Below are 15,180 nucleotides of genomic sequence, written 5' to 3'. Positions count from 1 at the left end.
AGGGGGAAGAAGGGGGGTTTCTAGAGAGATGGGGTTGTTCCAGAGAATCCAGGGGTGGTGGGGAGTCAGGGATGCACAGGTAACAGACTGGCACAGGGAGCAGTTGGTCAGAGCTGGTCTCTTGTCTCCACACCACACTCACTGGCTACCAGCCCTGGGCTGGAGCTACCAGCTCTGCTCCCCTAGCTCTGGTCATGGAGCTGTCTGTGTTTTGTCTCTGGGTTCTTCCTGGGGATCCCCTCTACCCCTCTCCCAGCTGGCTCCCCCATGTGGGCATAGACTCCAGCTCCCCGTCAGACACCTGAATGTCAACAGTAAAGCTCCTGTAACTCTGGGTCAGGGACTAGTGCTTTGCCCATTCAGGATTGTCCCCTATTTCCCCCTCATCGTTTTGAATTGTCACCAAAATCATCCGCCTTCTCCTGATGGCGGCCCAGACAGTCCCCTGAAATGCTGGAATTGACCAGATGCAGCCATTGAAACAGACCAGTGCCACGGAGTTAAGTGCAGGGCCTCACTTTGCAAGGCCAAAAACAGATCAAGATATTAGATAGCACTCTTAGGTTATAGAGTAGCAGCCATGTTAGTCTGTATTCTCAAAAAGAAAAGGAGGACTTGTGACACCTTAGAGACTAACCAATTTATTTGAGCATGAGCTTTCGTGAGCTACAGCTCACTTCATCACTCTTAGGTTATGGCTACTGATGCAGCTGTACCACTGTAAGCTCTCTGGTGTAGAGGTTCGCACTACAATTTTTTGGTAGCCTCAGAGCACTTTGAGTAACAGTTAATGTGATAGATGCCAAAATGTGCCAGCAATGCCCCTCTGCCATGTACATTGGCCAGATCGGACAGTCTCTACGCAAAAGAATAAATGGACACAAATCTGACATCAGGAATCATAACATTCAAAAACCAGTAGGAGAACACTTCAGTATCTCTGGTCACTCAATAACAGACCTAAAAGTGGCAATTCTTCAACAAAAAAAACTCCAAAATCAGACTCCAACGTGAAGCTGCAGAACTGGAATGAATTTGCAAACTGGATACCATCAGGTTAGGCCTGAATAGAGACGGGGAGTGGTTGGGTCATTACAAAACCTAAACTTAACTTCACCAATACTAACTTCTCCTGACTGTTACTCGCACCTTCTTGTCAACTGTCTGTAATGGCCCACTTTCTTACCACTCCAAAAGTTATTTTTCCTCTCTTGGTATCCTGCTGTTAACTGATTTATGTCATTAGCCTGACCTCACACTTGTAAAGCAACCCCCCATCCTTTCATATATTTATACCTGCTCCTGTATTTTCACTTCATGCATCCGATTAAGTGGGTTCTAGCCCACGAAAGCTTATGCCGAAATAAATTTGTTAGTTTCTAAGGTGCCACAAGGACCCCTCATTGTTTTTGCTGATACAGACTAACACGGCTACCACTCTGAAACCTGTCACAAATAAGGTGCTTTGCGTGTTCTTGTCTTTTGTTAATCGCTGTTTCTTTTGCTTTTTTAGTTGCTTTTTATTTAAAAGATTTGCTAGTTAGTAAGTCTGCTTCTGTGAAAAGTGAGGTTCGTACTTTTGTTAATATCACGTTTCATAGCAGCAGACTTGCTAGCGAGTTGGGAGGCAGCGAAAAGTGATTCACAAACATACAAATACCACTTTGCACAGCAGACTTACACAGACCCAGCAAACCGGGGACAAATTAAGCCCTGGATGGGAAGTGGGTAGGGCAGCAGCAGGGGCCAGCGGCGATGGGGGTAGTGGTGAAACCAGGGTCCAAAGCCCTGCAGCAGAGGGCGAGAGCCTGCTGCCGTACGGCTGGAGCCTGGGGCTGGAGGTGGCAGCGGGGGCCAGGAGCAATGGGTGGGCAGGGGAGGATTGAGCCAGGGGCTGGAGCCCAAAGCCCCATGGCTGGAGCCTGTCACCTGCCATCCCAGGGCTGAAGCCAGAAACCCGAACCCCACCGCCCCCAACAAGATGGGAACTCACACTGGCTGCCTGCTCCTCCAGCATTTGAGGCTCTAGAAAGAGGCAGGGGCTGAAACCCTGCTGGCGGCCCTGCAGGAGAAGGCAGCTGCTTTGTGCCCCCCTAGTCATGGCCCAGGAGGCTGTGGCAGCAAGGAAAGCCCCTGGTGGCCAAATCTGAGAAATGCTGCTCTAGTGTATCTGCTCGGCAGCATCTATGTCAGTGGGAGAAGCTAAAAAAAAAAAAAAAAAAAAGCCTCCCCCAGCCCCCTGCAAGCTCTGGTCTTAGCCTAGGCAGAAGGTATAATAGGCCAGGGGAGGCCTGAGCTGTGGTGGTCCTACCTGTGCTCTGCCTCTTCTCCTCCCCTGAGACCCCCACCAGGCATGCAGCCTGGTGAGTCCCTCCTCCACTCCACCTCCCCTTGCCGGAGGTTCCCACCACTCACTGCGTTCCTCCTCGGGACGGCCTGGGCAGGCAGCTCGGGATGGCTTGGGCTGGTCTTAAAAATTGGAAATTCCAGGAGATGACACACTCTATATGATTTTATAAAAATATGCTAATGAGTGTGAATATAATGTAACTGGAATATGCTTCATGTAAAAGGTCTCTTGTGAGGTATCATGACAAAGCTTATAATCTACTGAGTGTGGTCATCCTATTTGTATAAATGTATCACTCTTGTATCTGAAAATATAAATATAAAATATGACTCTGAGGGCCTATTGTAATTATGCAAAGTGTGGGCCATTAATGGTGGTTTGGAATCTTGTTGGCTCCCATTAACAGGACAATGGTCTGTAGATGGCTCTGTTTTACTTGTAAGTCTTCCTCTATACCTGTGTGTTGGCAAGTGGGTAGTGAAGTCTTACAGTGACATGTGATCATGTCACCGGAACTGGAATCCATCTTTAACCTGGTGCTTTTCCTTTGAGAAGGAGGGGTGGGAACCCAGAGAGGTACAAAGGATTCCCACCTTATGCAAAAGATATATAAGTGGGTGGAACAGAACAAAGGGAGGCAGCCATCATGAGAAATCCCCTAGCTACCACCTGAGCTGAAACAAGGGCTGTACCAGGGGAAAGGATTGTGCCCAGACTAGAAAAATGTCCAGTCTGTGAAAGAAACTTATTAAAACATCTCTGAGGGTGAGATTTTGTCTGTATTCAGTTTTTATTACTGTACTAGACTTAGACATGCGTGTTTTGTTTTATTTTGCTTGGTAATTCTCTTTGTTCTGTCTGTTACTACTTGGAACCACTTAAACCCTACTTTCTGTATTTAATAAAATCACTTTTTACTTATTAATTAACCCAGAGGATGTATAGATACCGGGTGGGGAGGGAGGGCAAACAGCTGTGCATATCTCTCTATCAGAAGAGAAGGTGGACAATTTATGAATTTATGCTGTATAAGCTTCATACAGGGTAAAACAGATTTATTTGGGGATTGGACCCCATTGGGAGTTGGGCATCCGAGTGTTCAAGACAGGAACACTTCTGTAAGTTGCAGCTTTTGGGCACGTGGTTCAGATTTTGGGTCTGTGTTGGAGCAGACTGGCCTGTCTGGCTCAACAAGAGAGGGTGCTGGAGTCCTAAGTTGCCAGGGCAGGAAAACAGGAGCAGAAGTAGTCTTGACACATCAGGTGGCAGCTCCCAGGGGGTTTCTGTGATCTAACCCATCACAGTGGGCGGGTGCCTCCCCCAGCCTTGTGGGAGGAACCATTGGACCCCTGGAACCCATCTGAATTCGGGGGACAACTAAGGGATAACAGGGATGGGAGTGGGGATCATAGCTTCAGAACTAGGGATCCAGAGGGGGACACAGAGGAGAGAACCCTGGACAGCATCCACTGCTCCTCAAAGCTGTCTAGCGAGCCAGCAGGCGATGCCCAGAGGAACTCTGCCCGGATGCTTGAGACAAGGGAGGAACTGAAATAGGCCCCACAGTCGCAGAGCGCCCCCTCGTCCAGCATCTTCCTCCTGGTATTGTAAATGGACACTTTGGCCAATGCCAGGAGAATGTTGACGAGGTCTCGCGACTTTGTGGGGACACGGACAGGGTGTGAATATATGAAGAGGTGTGGGGAAAAGTGCAGCCAGAACCTCAAGTGGAGGTTCTGGAGGAGTCGGAATAGGGGCTGCAACCTGACACATTCTAGATAGGCATGCACCAGTTTCTCCCTCATGCCCCAAAATAGGCAGGCGTCAGGAATGGGGGTGAACCATGTCAGGTACACACCTATGCTCACGGCTTCATAAAGGAGCCTCCAACCGATATTCATGGCGGGCCGTGGGAGCAGGCAGGAATATAGGCTGGCCCACCGGGGTTCCTCACCCTCTACAGGTGGTAGAAAGCCCTCCACCTGGTAGCAGGGCAGGACATGAGGGTGAGGAAGTGAAACTTGCGGAGCACAAGCTTGTAAAGTTGTTTCCTTGGTGTTGTTCGGAATTGAGCCAGCTGCAGGACATGCAGACGGATAGGGTTAGGGAGGGGAGGGGGCTCACAGGACAGGGACCCCATGAAAAGGTCCAGAGGCCCTCGGGTGAGTGGGAAGCACCCTCTCCCAGGACCCGCTCAAGGAATACCCAAGAGGTGGGTGATAAGACTGCCCCCACCTCCATGAGTACGCGCAGGGGGGTCTGAAGTGTGGAGAGCTACATGCGATGACCGAGCGCTCTGGTATCCACATATCTCCCTGTTAGTTACAGATAACACAGAAGAGTCACATTCATACTTGCTTTGAGACTGGGTTATGACATGACCCTGAGTAAACATATCTGTCCTGATCAAACAGCATACCAACACTGTTATAAACTGGACTTCCAACATGATACGGTTTCTGCTGTTCATCCATTGCTTTCCTGATTTGGAGCTCACGTCTGGCTGTTTCTTCTTGCATCTGGTGAACCCTCTGCTCAGCAGCCAGCCATTCCATATGCCTCCTGTCAGTTTCTCTGGCTCTTTCTTCAACTTGCTTGGCTCTCGCTTTGGCTTCTTTTTCAAGCTGGGCCAAGGCTTGCTTCTCTTGCAGTCTATCGACACCTTCCTTGATACACTTTGTACAAGATATGTTGCAATTATATAACAGTAGTAGCAACAATGATCTACATAGTCATATTTTATCTGATAAAGTCACACGGTTAAATCTTAGTCTTTGTTGATAAACTCCTGTTTGTTTTCACTAAAAATATATCTCAGTGCTGTGATGTTATATTGACGCTGATCCTCAATTGAATCAAACAAGCTAGCATTGTCCCCTTGGGGATGGCTTACCTGGGAATTTCCGAGTGTCCAGTGGAGAGGGGCTGCACAGTACGGAAGGACAATAATGGTTTCCACTCAGAGTCTTGTTAGGAAGCGTGGACTAGTGGTCACAGCCACAGCCCTGCCAAGGGGGTCAAGGGAAGGGGAGCCCGGGCCTTCCCACTTGACTGGGCTCTGACCCAGGGCCCTTTTAGCTACCAGTAACCTGGCAACCAAGACTACTTAAGACTGTCCTCCCTGGTGCATCTTCCTCTCCTCTCCCACCCAGGGGTCACCACAGTCCAAGGCCTTCACCTGATGGGAAAATCCAAATACCAAAGAAGCAAAAGGGAGTCGCCACCATCCAGGGCCACAGAATACTTCCCTCTCTGTTTGTCTATGCGGAGAGTCCTCCCTTTTATCAAGGAGGGCTCTTTTCGGCAGCTGTATCAGAGCCTTTAGGTTTCACTGTGCTCTGCTCTACTGGAGCTGTGGACTGCAGGTCTGCTCACCTGCTCCCAACTGAGCTAATTTGCTGCCTTTCAATTCCTCCAGCAGATGGAGGTTTTGCTGCAGGTGTGGCAGGGCGGGGTTGGCTGAGCCCCAAACAAGCCCTTAAACCCTTGTTGCTCAGTGTGGGGTTTGTGCACCCCATCCCAAGGACACTTCAGAGGAGCTCAAGGAAAAGGTTGTGCCCAGTGTTAACCTGCCAGGCAAAGTAAGGACTGGCAGAGCCCTGGGGAGTTTGTGTGGGGAGCTAAAGGCTGGAGGTGACAGGGAACAGACACCCAGTTCAGCAGCAGCACGTCCCCCTCGTGCCGAGGCAGTGGGTTAACAAGGAGATTCACAGTCCTGGGCACCCTGAGAAAACGTCACAGCCGGAACCTGCAGCCTGTGGAGCTCAGGGATGGTGAAATAACACCGCCAAGGGGCTTAAAAAGAAAAAACAAACAAGAAAACCCAAGTCCAATGCTGGGGATTCCACAAGCTCCCTTGGAAGCTATTCCAGAGCTTAAATACCTGCATGGTTAGAAAGTTTTCCTCATCTCTAATCTAAATCTTCCTCCCCGCATATTAACACTTTTACCTCTCATCCTTCCTTCAATGGCCATGGGGCACAACTGATTCCCAGTCTCTGTATAACAGCCCTTAACATGTCTGCAGACCATCACCAGTTTGCTTTTCTCAAGACTAACAGACCCACTTTTTTTAACCATTTCCCACAGCTCTGGTTTTCTAAACCTTTGATCATTTTCTGTTCCTCTCCTCTGGACTCAATCCAATTTGTCTTCATCTTTTGTAAAGTGTGGCGCCCAGAACTGGACACAGGACTCCAGCTGAGGCCTTCCCAGTGCTGAGCAGAGCGGGACAATGACCTCCCGCAACTTACCTACAACTGTCACGTTAATACACCCCAGAATGATACCAGCCTTATTCTCAGCTGCGTCAATGGGTGAAAGGCAGACAGCGTCTGAGTGAGTCCATTAAAGACCATTCTTTCTCTCCCCCCCCCCCCCCCCATTATTCAAGACAAGGGACACTGGGAGTTTGAGAAACTAAATTCTACTTTATTCTTTTCAAACCAAGAAATAAAAGCTAATTCCCCCCCCCCCCCATAATCGAATGCCCAGCTCAGCATGGTGCTTTTCAGCCCCAGCTCAGTACATTGCTGCTCCTGCCACACACGCGCCCCAGGGAAAGAGGAACAAGTTAAAGCTGGTAGAAAAGTGCTAACAATCCATGAGAGAGGCATTTTCCCAGCCTCCTCCTCGCAGCAATGGGGAAGAGGATGACCCCTCTTCACATCAGTCCTCTTGGGGCTTCATTGGTAGCCCTTTAGAGTTCAAGGACGACTTTACCCAGCACTCATAGAACATTTCCTCTCTCTCTGGGACTTCTGCAGTGAGTTCACAGTTCTCAGACTCAGCTCTCTGGCTCGCAAGAGCAAACAGTGTCCTTTCAAGGCCCTGGCCACCCACCAAACCACCCTCTCCCCCTCATGGCTGTATCTCACATCACTGCAGTGATCTAGGGTGAGCAGACATCCCGATATTATTGGGACAGTCCCAATTTTAGGGGACTTGTCCCGTGTCCCGACCTTATATCGGTCGGGACGCCCTTTGTCCCGATATCGGGGACTGTCCGGACCACAGCCGCCGGCGCTGCTCACCGCTTCTTCCTGGGGCACTCCCGGCGCCCGCCCGCTGGCAGGAGCCGGAAGTGCGGCCCAAGGCACAGAGGCAACGAGGAGAGCTTTCCTACGTGCTGCAGGGGCAGGGCTTGCAGGCGCCGGCAGAGGGCAGAGAACCCTCTGCTCCCGCCTACCCGACCCGCAACCCTAGGAGCCAGAGGGATCTGCCTGCCGGATGCTTCCCAGGATGGGATCCACCCCAGGTAAGCTATGCTGGGACTCCCCACCTCACCCCCTGGCAGGTCCCTCTGACTCTTAGGGTGGGGGGCTCTGCGTGCTGCCGGTGCCTACAAGCCCTGCTCCGCGGCTGCAGCAGCTCCCATTGGCACTTTCCCCGGCCAGTGGGAACCACGGAGCTCGCACTTTTGGCTGGTGCAGCACATGGAGAGTCTGGAGACCCCCCTCGCCGCTCTCACCCTAGGAGCCAGAGACCTCCCAGCAGGGCTGGTGAGTGAGGCCAGGGAAGGGGGCAGGGTGTGATGGTGAGTGTCTGGGAGGTGCGTGAGGGGCACTGGGCTGTGAGGGTGTGGAGGGTGCTGGGCAGTGGGGGAGGTTTGTGTGTTTTGGGGTGCTAGGCAGTGGGGCCCTGTTGAGGGGTCCTGGGAAGTGGGGGTCTGTGCGGGGCATTGTGTAGTTGTGGTGGGGGGGCTGTGGGGAAGGGCACGGGGAAATCTGTGTGTATTGGGAAACTAGCAAGTGGGGGTTCTGTGTGGGGTGCTGGGCAGCTGTGGTGGGGCTGTGGGAAAGGGGGCGCTGGGTAGGGGTGATGGCGTGCACAACACTGTGCATTTGCTCAGGGGGTGCAAGGCCTAGCGGATCCAGGGGGCACTGGGCAGGGGAGCTGTGTGGCGCAGCATGGGCCCACCCCCAACAGGAAGGGGCACGCTGGTAGCACAGGGCCAGGCGGACCAGTGTGCCTCTGGCCATGCCATGCATGTCCTATTGCCCCCTGGCCCCGTGACTTCTATTGGGGGCTGGAGCTGGGGCCATGAGTCCTTGCCCTGTGGCTTGTGGAGAGGGCTGCAGCAGGGGCCGTACACCCCTCTTGCAGCTTCCTAGAGCTGTGTGCCCTCTCTCATGGATCCAGTCGGGGCTGTGCACCTGTGTCTGTCATCTGTTCGCCCCGCCTAATGTGTCCTGATATTTCACTCTTGCGATCTGGTCACCGTACAGTGATCAGACAGTCACTTCGTTCCCTATTTCAGTTTCTGATTCTTGGAGTCCGTATCCAGAACTCGCCATCATAGTTTTTGCTGACAGATACTGATTATTTTCCTTGTTCAAAGAAGAAGCAAATCGGATGTGAAAGGAAAATCAGTAAGGACTATTTTGGCAAATTATCATTCGTCTTTTGCAGTCCCCAAGAAATCTGAACTACATCCTGTCAAACTAGTTTAATATCAAAATACATGACAAAACAACCTTCATCAAAAAGAGAAAAAAACATAGTCCAGGGTGGGCTACAAACCACTTTCCCGTTCATGAAGTGAAAGCCCAGAGAATCCTAAAACTCAAAATCTTCGGAACAAATTTGCCCATTTCCTGCTGAGCAGGCTAAAACTGCTTTACTCAGCACAGCTGCATTATTTGGCTGGGTTATTGACAAAAGTTTTAGCATTGTTGTCATAAAAGAAAGAAGGGGAAAAAGACAAACAACCAAAAACTTCCCATCTACAAATGATCTGTATTTGGCTGGAAAAACTCCAGATGCCACTTTACCAATAGATGGAGGCTGAGATTGAAGCTCAAACCGTGCTTTGGGGTTCATCTGAATTCCCCCTTCAGGAATGTGACATTTTCTTCTCCAGCCCTCAGGGGCCTAACTGAGGTTCAAAGAAATCAAAGCCTGATTCCTAAGCATGGTGGGAAAAGGAGACTGTGGTAAATGACACACATGAAGGTGGAGGGGTTGAAAGGGAAAAGGATAAACTCTCCATGGTTCAAACTGAGGCTGCTCTGTGAGAGAAGATGTGTGAGGTTGATGGGGAAGGAGGAAATTCCCCAGATTCACCCTATCCCTCTCAAATAACACAGAAGTTAAAACACCACATTATTTTACTATCCCTGCTCCAGCTCCTTTTGAATTCTGGTGTATAAGGGAGAAACAGCACAAAAAAGTAAATGCTTTTCAGCATAACCTGGAGCAGTGTGAGGATGTCTGGGAATGAGACAATCTCACTTCAAAGGGGGCACTTAGTGACTCTGACAATCACTTTGCTAATGGGGGATTGGAATAAACTGCTCAGGGTCAGTCTAGACTAGAAAAAGGGGAGGAGGAACAAAGGAGACGCACTAGCTAATCCCAACCACTTTTCCTGCCCTAGACAGACACTCGGAGACTGATATTATCACTCCCCATTTATTCCCTCTCTGGAAGGCACAGATTTGTCTCAGGTCACCCTGCAAGCTGCTGGCAGAGTTGGGAACAGAGCTAGGTCTCCTGAGTCCCAGGCCAGTGCTCTATCCACTAGGCAACGCTGCTTCCCTCTCAGAGGCTGATGCTGCTGTAGCAGAGGTGGGAAATCCAGGCCTGCAACAAAAGGCCCTGTGGGAATCAGTCTCTGCTAATGGTGCTGTCTTAATGCAGTGGGGACAGGGAGAAGGGTAGAGCGGGTGAGTGAGGAGAGGCAGCACCTCTCTACCCCATGCTCTCCCTCGCCTCTTATCCCATGATCCCCAAACACTCAACAGCCCAGCACCCAGCTCCCCCTGCTTCCCAGTTCCACCAGCCCCAACCATTCAATCCTCAGTGTCCTCCCCACAAGCCATCGGCCAGGTCCCTTAATAATTGATACCCTAAAGCCCAGCGCCCTGGGGGATTTGGGAAGGGAGGAGTTACCAGCCCCCAGGGACACTCCACCTGCAGGGAACAGCTCCAGGTAAGTGGGGGAGCCCAGCCCAGGGACTGATGGAAGGTGGGCGGTGGAGACGGGGTCTAGAGTGAAGGTGCAGCCTGGCCCAAGTGTCCTTCTCTTCATCTCCATGGCAGGGGGTCCTGGCTGGGAGGGGAAGGGAGAGGGGGGAACTTCAGCCAGGCAGAGGGAGCAGCTGGAGGAGATTCTCTCTCTCCCTTCCCTGCCCTGAGGCCCATCAGCTCAGCAGCCAGTGCTGGAGCAGGGGCGGATGGGGGCTTCCCCTCCTCTGCCTGGGGCTTGCTTACACCAGGCAGAGCCAGAGGGTCACTGACCAGCTGCTGCTCCTGGATCCTCACCCCAGCAATGGGCAGTTGGGTCCTTGGGAGCAAAATCTCCCTGATGTGTGCGGGAACGAGGAAATGGGCTTGTCACCATGGCTGGCTCCAGTCAGGGCACTCAGAGAATTTCCCTGCTGTGTGGAGGAGTCTCCGATGTCCAGCATGGTGTTAGCTTCACTTGGAGCATTTTCCACGCTGACAACTTCTCAGAGGTTTCTTCCCTGTGCGGATTTGCTGATACTCGGGAGCATCAAATGAACCTTCCCGCACATTCCAGGTCTCTCTGTTGTGTGGCTCACTGAAGTGTGAAGTCAAATTGTATCTTTTTCCCACAGTCAAGCTATTTCTAGGGTCTCTCAGCCTTGTGGATTCTCTCATGTTTGGTAAGTGCTGAGTTCTTATTGAAGCTTTTCCCACAGTCAAGGCATTTATAATGTGTCTCTACAATGGGGATTCTCCCATGTTTCATAAGGTATGAGTGCCGTCTGAATGTTTTCCCACATTTAAGGCATTTATAGGATCTCTTTCTGTGTGCACTCTCTGATGTACAGTAAATTTTGATTTGTGTATGAAGCTTTTCTCACAGTCCAAGCATTTAAGGGGTCTGCCTCCTGTGTGGATTGCCTGATGATTAGTAAGTTTTATTCTGTCAATGAAACTTTTCCTGCAGTTGAGGCATTTATAGGGTTTGTTGCTTGTGTGAATTCTCTGACGCTTAATAAGGTGTGAGCACTTTATGAAAGTTTTCCCACAGTCAAGGCATTAATACGGTCTCTCTCCTGTGTGCACTCTCTGGTGTATACTAAGTTTTGATTTCTGAATGAAGCTTTTCCCACACTCCAAGCATTTATGTGGTTTCTCTCCTGTGTGGGTTTTCTGATGTGTATTAAGGGTTGATTTCACACTGAAACTTTTCCCACACTCAAGGCATTTATAGGGTCTTTCTCCTGTGTGAATTCTTCCATGTTTAGTAAGGGATGAACTTTTGCTGAAACTTTTCCCACACTCAAGACATTTAAAGGGTCTCTCTCCTGTGTGTACTCTCTGGTGTATAATAAGGAGTGACTTCCAACTGAAGCTTTTCCCACAGTCTATGCATTTATAGGACTTCTCTCCTGTGTGGGTTCTGTGATGTGAAATAAGATGTGAGCTCTGACTAAAACTTTTCTCACACTCAAGGCATTTATGGGGTTTCTCTCCTGTGTGCAGTCTCTGGTGTACAATAAGAGATTGCTTCCTACTGAATCTTTTCCCACAGTCGAAGCATTTATAGGGCCTCTCTCCTGTGTGGGTTATGTGATGTGCCATAAGCTGTGACCTCTGACTAAAGCTTTTCTCACACTCAAGGCATTCATAGGGTTTCTCTCTTGTGTGCAGTCTCTGGTGTGTAATAAAGTTTGACTTCTCACGGAAGCTTTTCCCACAGTCCAAGCATTCATAGGACTTCTCTCCTGTGTGGGTTCTCCAATGTTTAACAAGGTTTGCACTGAATTGGAATCTTTTCCCACAGTCAAGGCATTTGTAGGGTTTCTCTTCATTCTGACTTGTCTGCTGGACTGTGGTTTCCTTGTGATCCTTACATCTTCTGCCACATTCAGTGGATTCATCCAGTTTCTTCCCAGGATAGTTTCCCAGCTGCATCTCTGATCTGTGTCGATCTCCCCAGGCATTTCCCTGCTCCAAGCACTGGGAAAAATTCCCTTCAGCTCTTCTCAAAAACATCTCCTGCGGTTCCACTTTCCCAGGACCTTCCTGCTGCTGAGTCTCCTCCTTGTTCTCACTCACTGTCCTATCACCTGCTGGGAGAGAGAGAATCCAGACAGGAGTCACTGAATGTGCTGGGGAGAAAGGACCAAAAGGGGAATAGCAAAGAGGGAAAACACCACACAGTGACTGTTGGGGAGCTGGAGACATTGGATTCTGCCTCCACATCCCAACCAAACACTCCCAGGGAAGTAAAGTCAGGGAGGAAATTCCCAACAGCTAACAGGATGGGTGGGAAGCCATGACTGATATTTGCCTTGATGCTACAACACCTGCTGACTGCAGCCCTGACCTGGGTGAGATGGGGCAGTACTGGGGGCTCTCGCTCACAGCACATTTCAGGAGTCTCAGCTTTTTCCTTCACTCGCCAGACGGTTCTGTCTCAGTTTCCCTGACTCCTCACCTGTGCAGGTGCCTCTTGGGCTCCCTCTTTCCTCGTCGGCCTGGAGATCTGGGACCCACGGCTCTTCCCCGCGTTCCAGCCGGGCGATGAGGTCAGGTTTGGGAGCGAGGAATCCTGGACAGGGGGTGAAATCAGGCAAGGTCAGGGCGCATGGAACATTGGTAGAGTATTTGTCACAAGGAACATTCCCTGAGATTAACCTGACCCTACATGGGACCGTGGTAACTCAGACCCCGTGGGAGCAGCAGAGATCTGAGGGTGCAGAGGTGTTGCTACCCCCGCACTAGGAGGTCTCAAGGTAGATGCGCTCTGGGGGACTTGCTGACACACACACAGCTCTGGTGTTAAACTCCTGCCTATTTCCAAGCCTGCAGAACCTAGAGCCCTCCCCACAGATGGAGCAAGGTGAATGGTGAGTGAAGGAGAATAATACGGACAGGGCACCACCCTGCTTCTGACCCTGGACAGTTGGAGAGATGGGGATGAATTAGCCTGCCCATTAGTTGTCTGGCTCTCCTGTTCCCTTGAATGGGGTATAGAGATGCAAGTCTCTCTCACACTGGACATGTGGACTATGCGACCCTCCTCCTCCAATCCACCTGACCAGGAAGAACCTGACCAGATTCAGACACGCAAGCCCCATGGCTTCCATTAGCTGAGGCCACAGGAATCCCTTACCCAGCGAGGTCACCATCACATAGTTCTCCTGCATGATGTCCCTGTAGAGGGCTCTCTGAGCGGGGTCCAGCAGAGCCCCCTGCCCCTCGGTGAAATACACAGCCACCTCCTCGAAGGTCACCGGCATCTGAAACAACAAGTCTCCCCCATTCAGTGCCTGCTGCCCCAGCCACAATCCCACTAGTCACAGGGGAGAAGGCCCAAAGAAGCAGAATCCCACCCCCACTTAGAGCAGCCAGGAGGCTTCAGGGGGTGGGGAGAAGGTGAGAGCTGCTTGTCCCCCCCAGCATGCAGAGCAGGGCAAGGTCTTCTCATTTCCCACATGCCTGCCAGCCACAGGCTGATACGGGAAGCAGAGCTCTGAGCCAGGGACAGGGACAGGAATCCCAACAGCTTCCCTTCGTATTTCACAGCAGCCTCTGGCCAGTGGGGTCAGGCTGCAGCACTGGGAGTCTGGTCAGTTTTCCCAGCCCTGCCCAGGGGGGTGTTTTCTATATCAGAAATTGGGGAATATTCCCCCCTCCCGCCAATGGGACTGTTCAAAAAATCAGGCTCCATATTGAATGTGCCCCAGCAGATTTATCACACCCTGTCCCCTCTCTGCCTCATCCTGTGTGTTTCCTGCCCCTCCCCATCTACACCAACCTCCCGTAGCTCCCTGAAAATCCCCTGCCTGAGCTGGCTCCATCACAGCCATTTCCCTTCCCTGTCCCCTGGAAGACGGGAGGATCTGCAGTGAAACGTGGACGTGATTCCTCAGCCTGTCAGGGCGAGAGGGGCGACGGGGGAGGTTTCAGAAGGGGCTTGAGTCCATTTCACACCCCCACTCCCCCCAGGCTCCCTCCCTGCAGATAGACGCTCTGGGCTCTGCTACGCTAGGAAAACTCACAGTCACTTTATCACAACACAGACCCGGCCCCTCCCTCCAGCACTGAACCCCCAGGACACTTTTAAACCCCACCAGGGACAGAGTCTCTGAGACAAATGCTAGAAAAGAGCAGAATCAAAGGAACCACTTTGGGGGATTTCCCCTGATATTGGCCCCGAGGGCAGCGCGTCCCCACAGCAGCGGGGACTAGGCAGAAGCAGAGCCTAGTTTTTCCTCTGTCAGCTTCTGCCCTTGTTCCTAGGAGAGTCAGGCTGCCCAGGGGGATGCAGGGAATGGATCCGGGCGGGTCTGGGAGCTGGGATCCTCCCTCCCCACTTCTTGCTCCTGCTGCCCCTTTCAGTCTCACCATTCCCCTTCCTGTCTCCTTCCCTCTCCCCTCTGCCTGGGAGAACTGGGGACTGTCCCGTTCCCAGGTGCGCTCGCTCTCCAGTGTGAGCCTGGCTGTGTCACTGAGGGCAGCAGCTCTGGGACCTGCAGACCCACGGGGAGCCCCCTCCCTCTTCGGTACAAACTCACCAGCAGGTCCCTGAAAGGGGCCCTTTGTGCAGAGTCACTTTCCTGCCCGACCCCAGCCCTTTCCCCCGGATCTCTCCCCTCACCTGTAGGCTCCGGCTCAGGGGCTGGTGTCGGCAGAACCCGGAGTTGCCCAGGGGTTGTTTCCACCCACCGGAGAAAGCCCTCCCCCTCTCCCAGTTGGACACAGAGGGGGGTTATTGAAGGTCTCTCCTTGGCACAGATCCCGCTGTGGGAGCAATAGCTGCTCAATCTGGGCCCCAGATCACAATGCAGGAGGGAGCATCAACTGACCCAGGAAGATCAATTAACTCCCAGGCGCTAATATCATGGGTA

At 51.7% G+C, this 15,180-nt stretch overlaps 1 pseudogene; it reads right to left on the bottom strand.

Annotated features, from left to right (window-relative positions):
• Positions 1–10,943: 10,943 nt before the first annotated feature.
• Positions 10,944–13,567, bottom strand: LOC142069245 (uncharacterized; annotated as a pseudogene).
• Positions 13,568–15,180: the final 1,613 nt, after the last annotated feature.

This window comes from Caretta caretta, chromosome 14, assembly GCF_965140235.1.
Source record: "Caretta caretta isolate rCarCar2 chromosome 14, rCarCar1.hap1, whole genome shotgun sequence".
NCBI lineage: Eukaryota > Metazoa > Chordata > Testudines > Cheloniidae > Caretta > Caretta caretta.
Note: the sequence above shows the minus strand (reverse complement) of the source record. Positions and strands in the feature narration are given on the sequence as shown.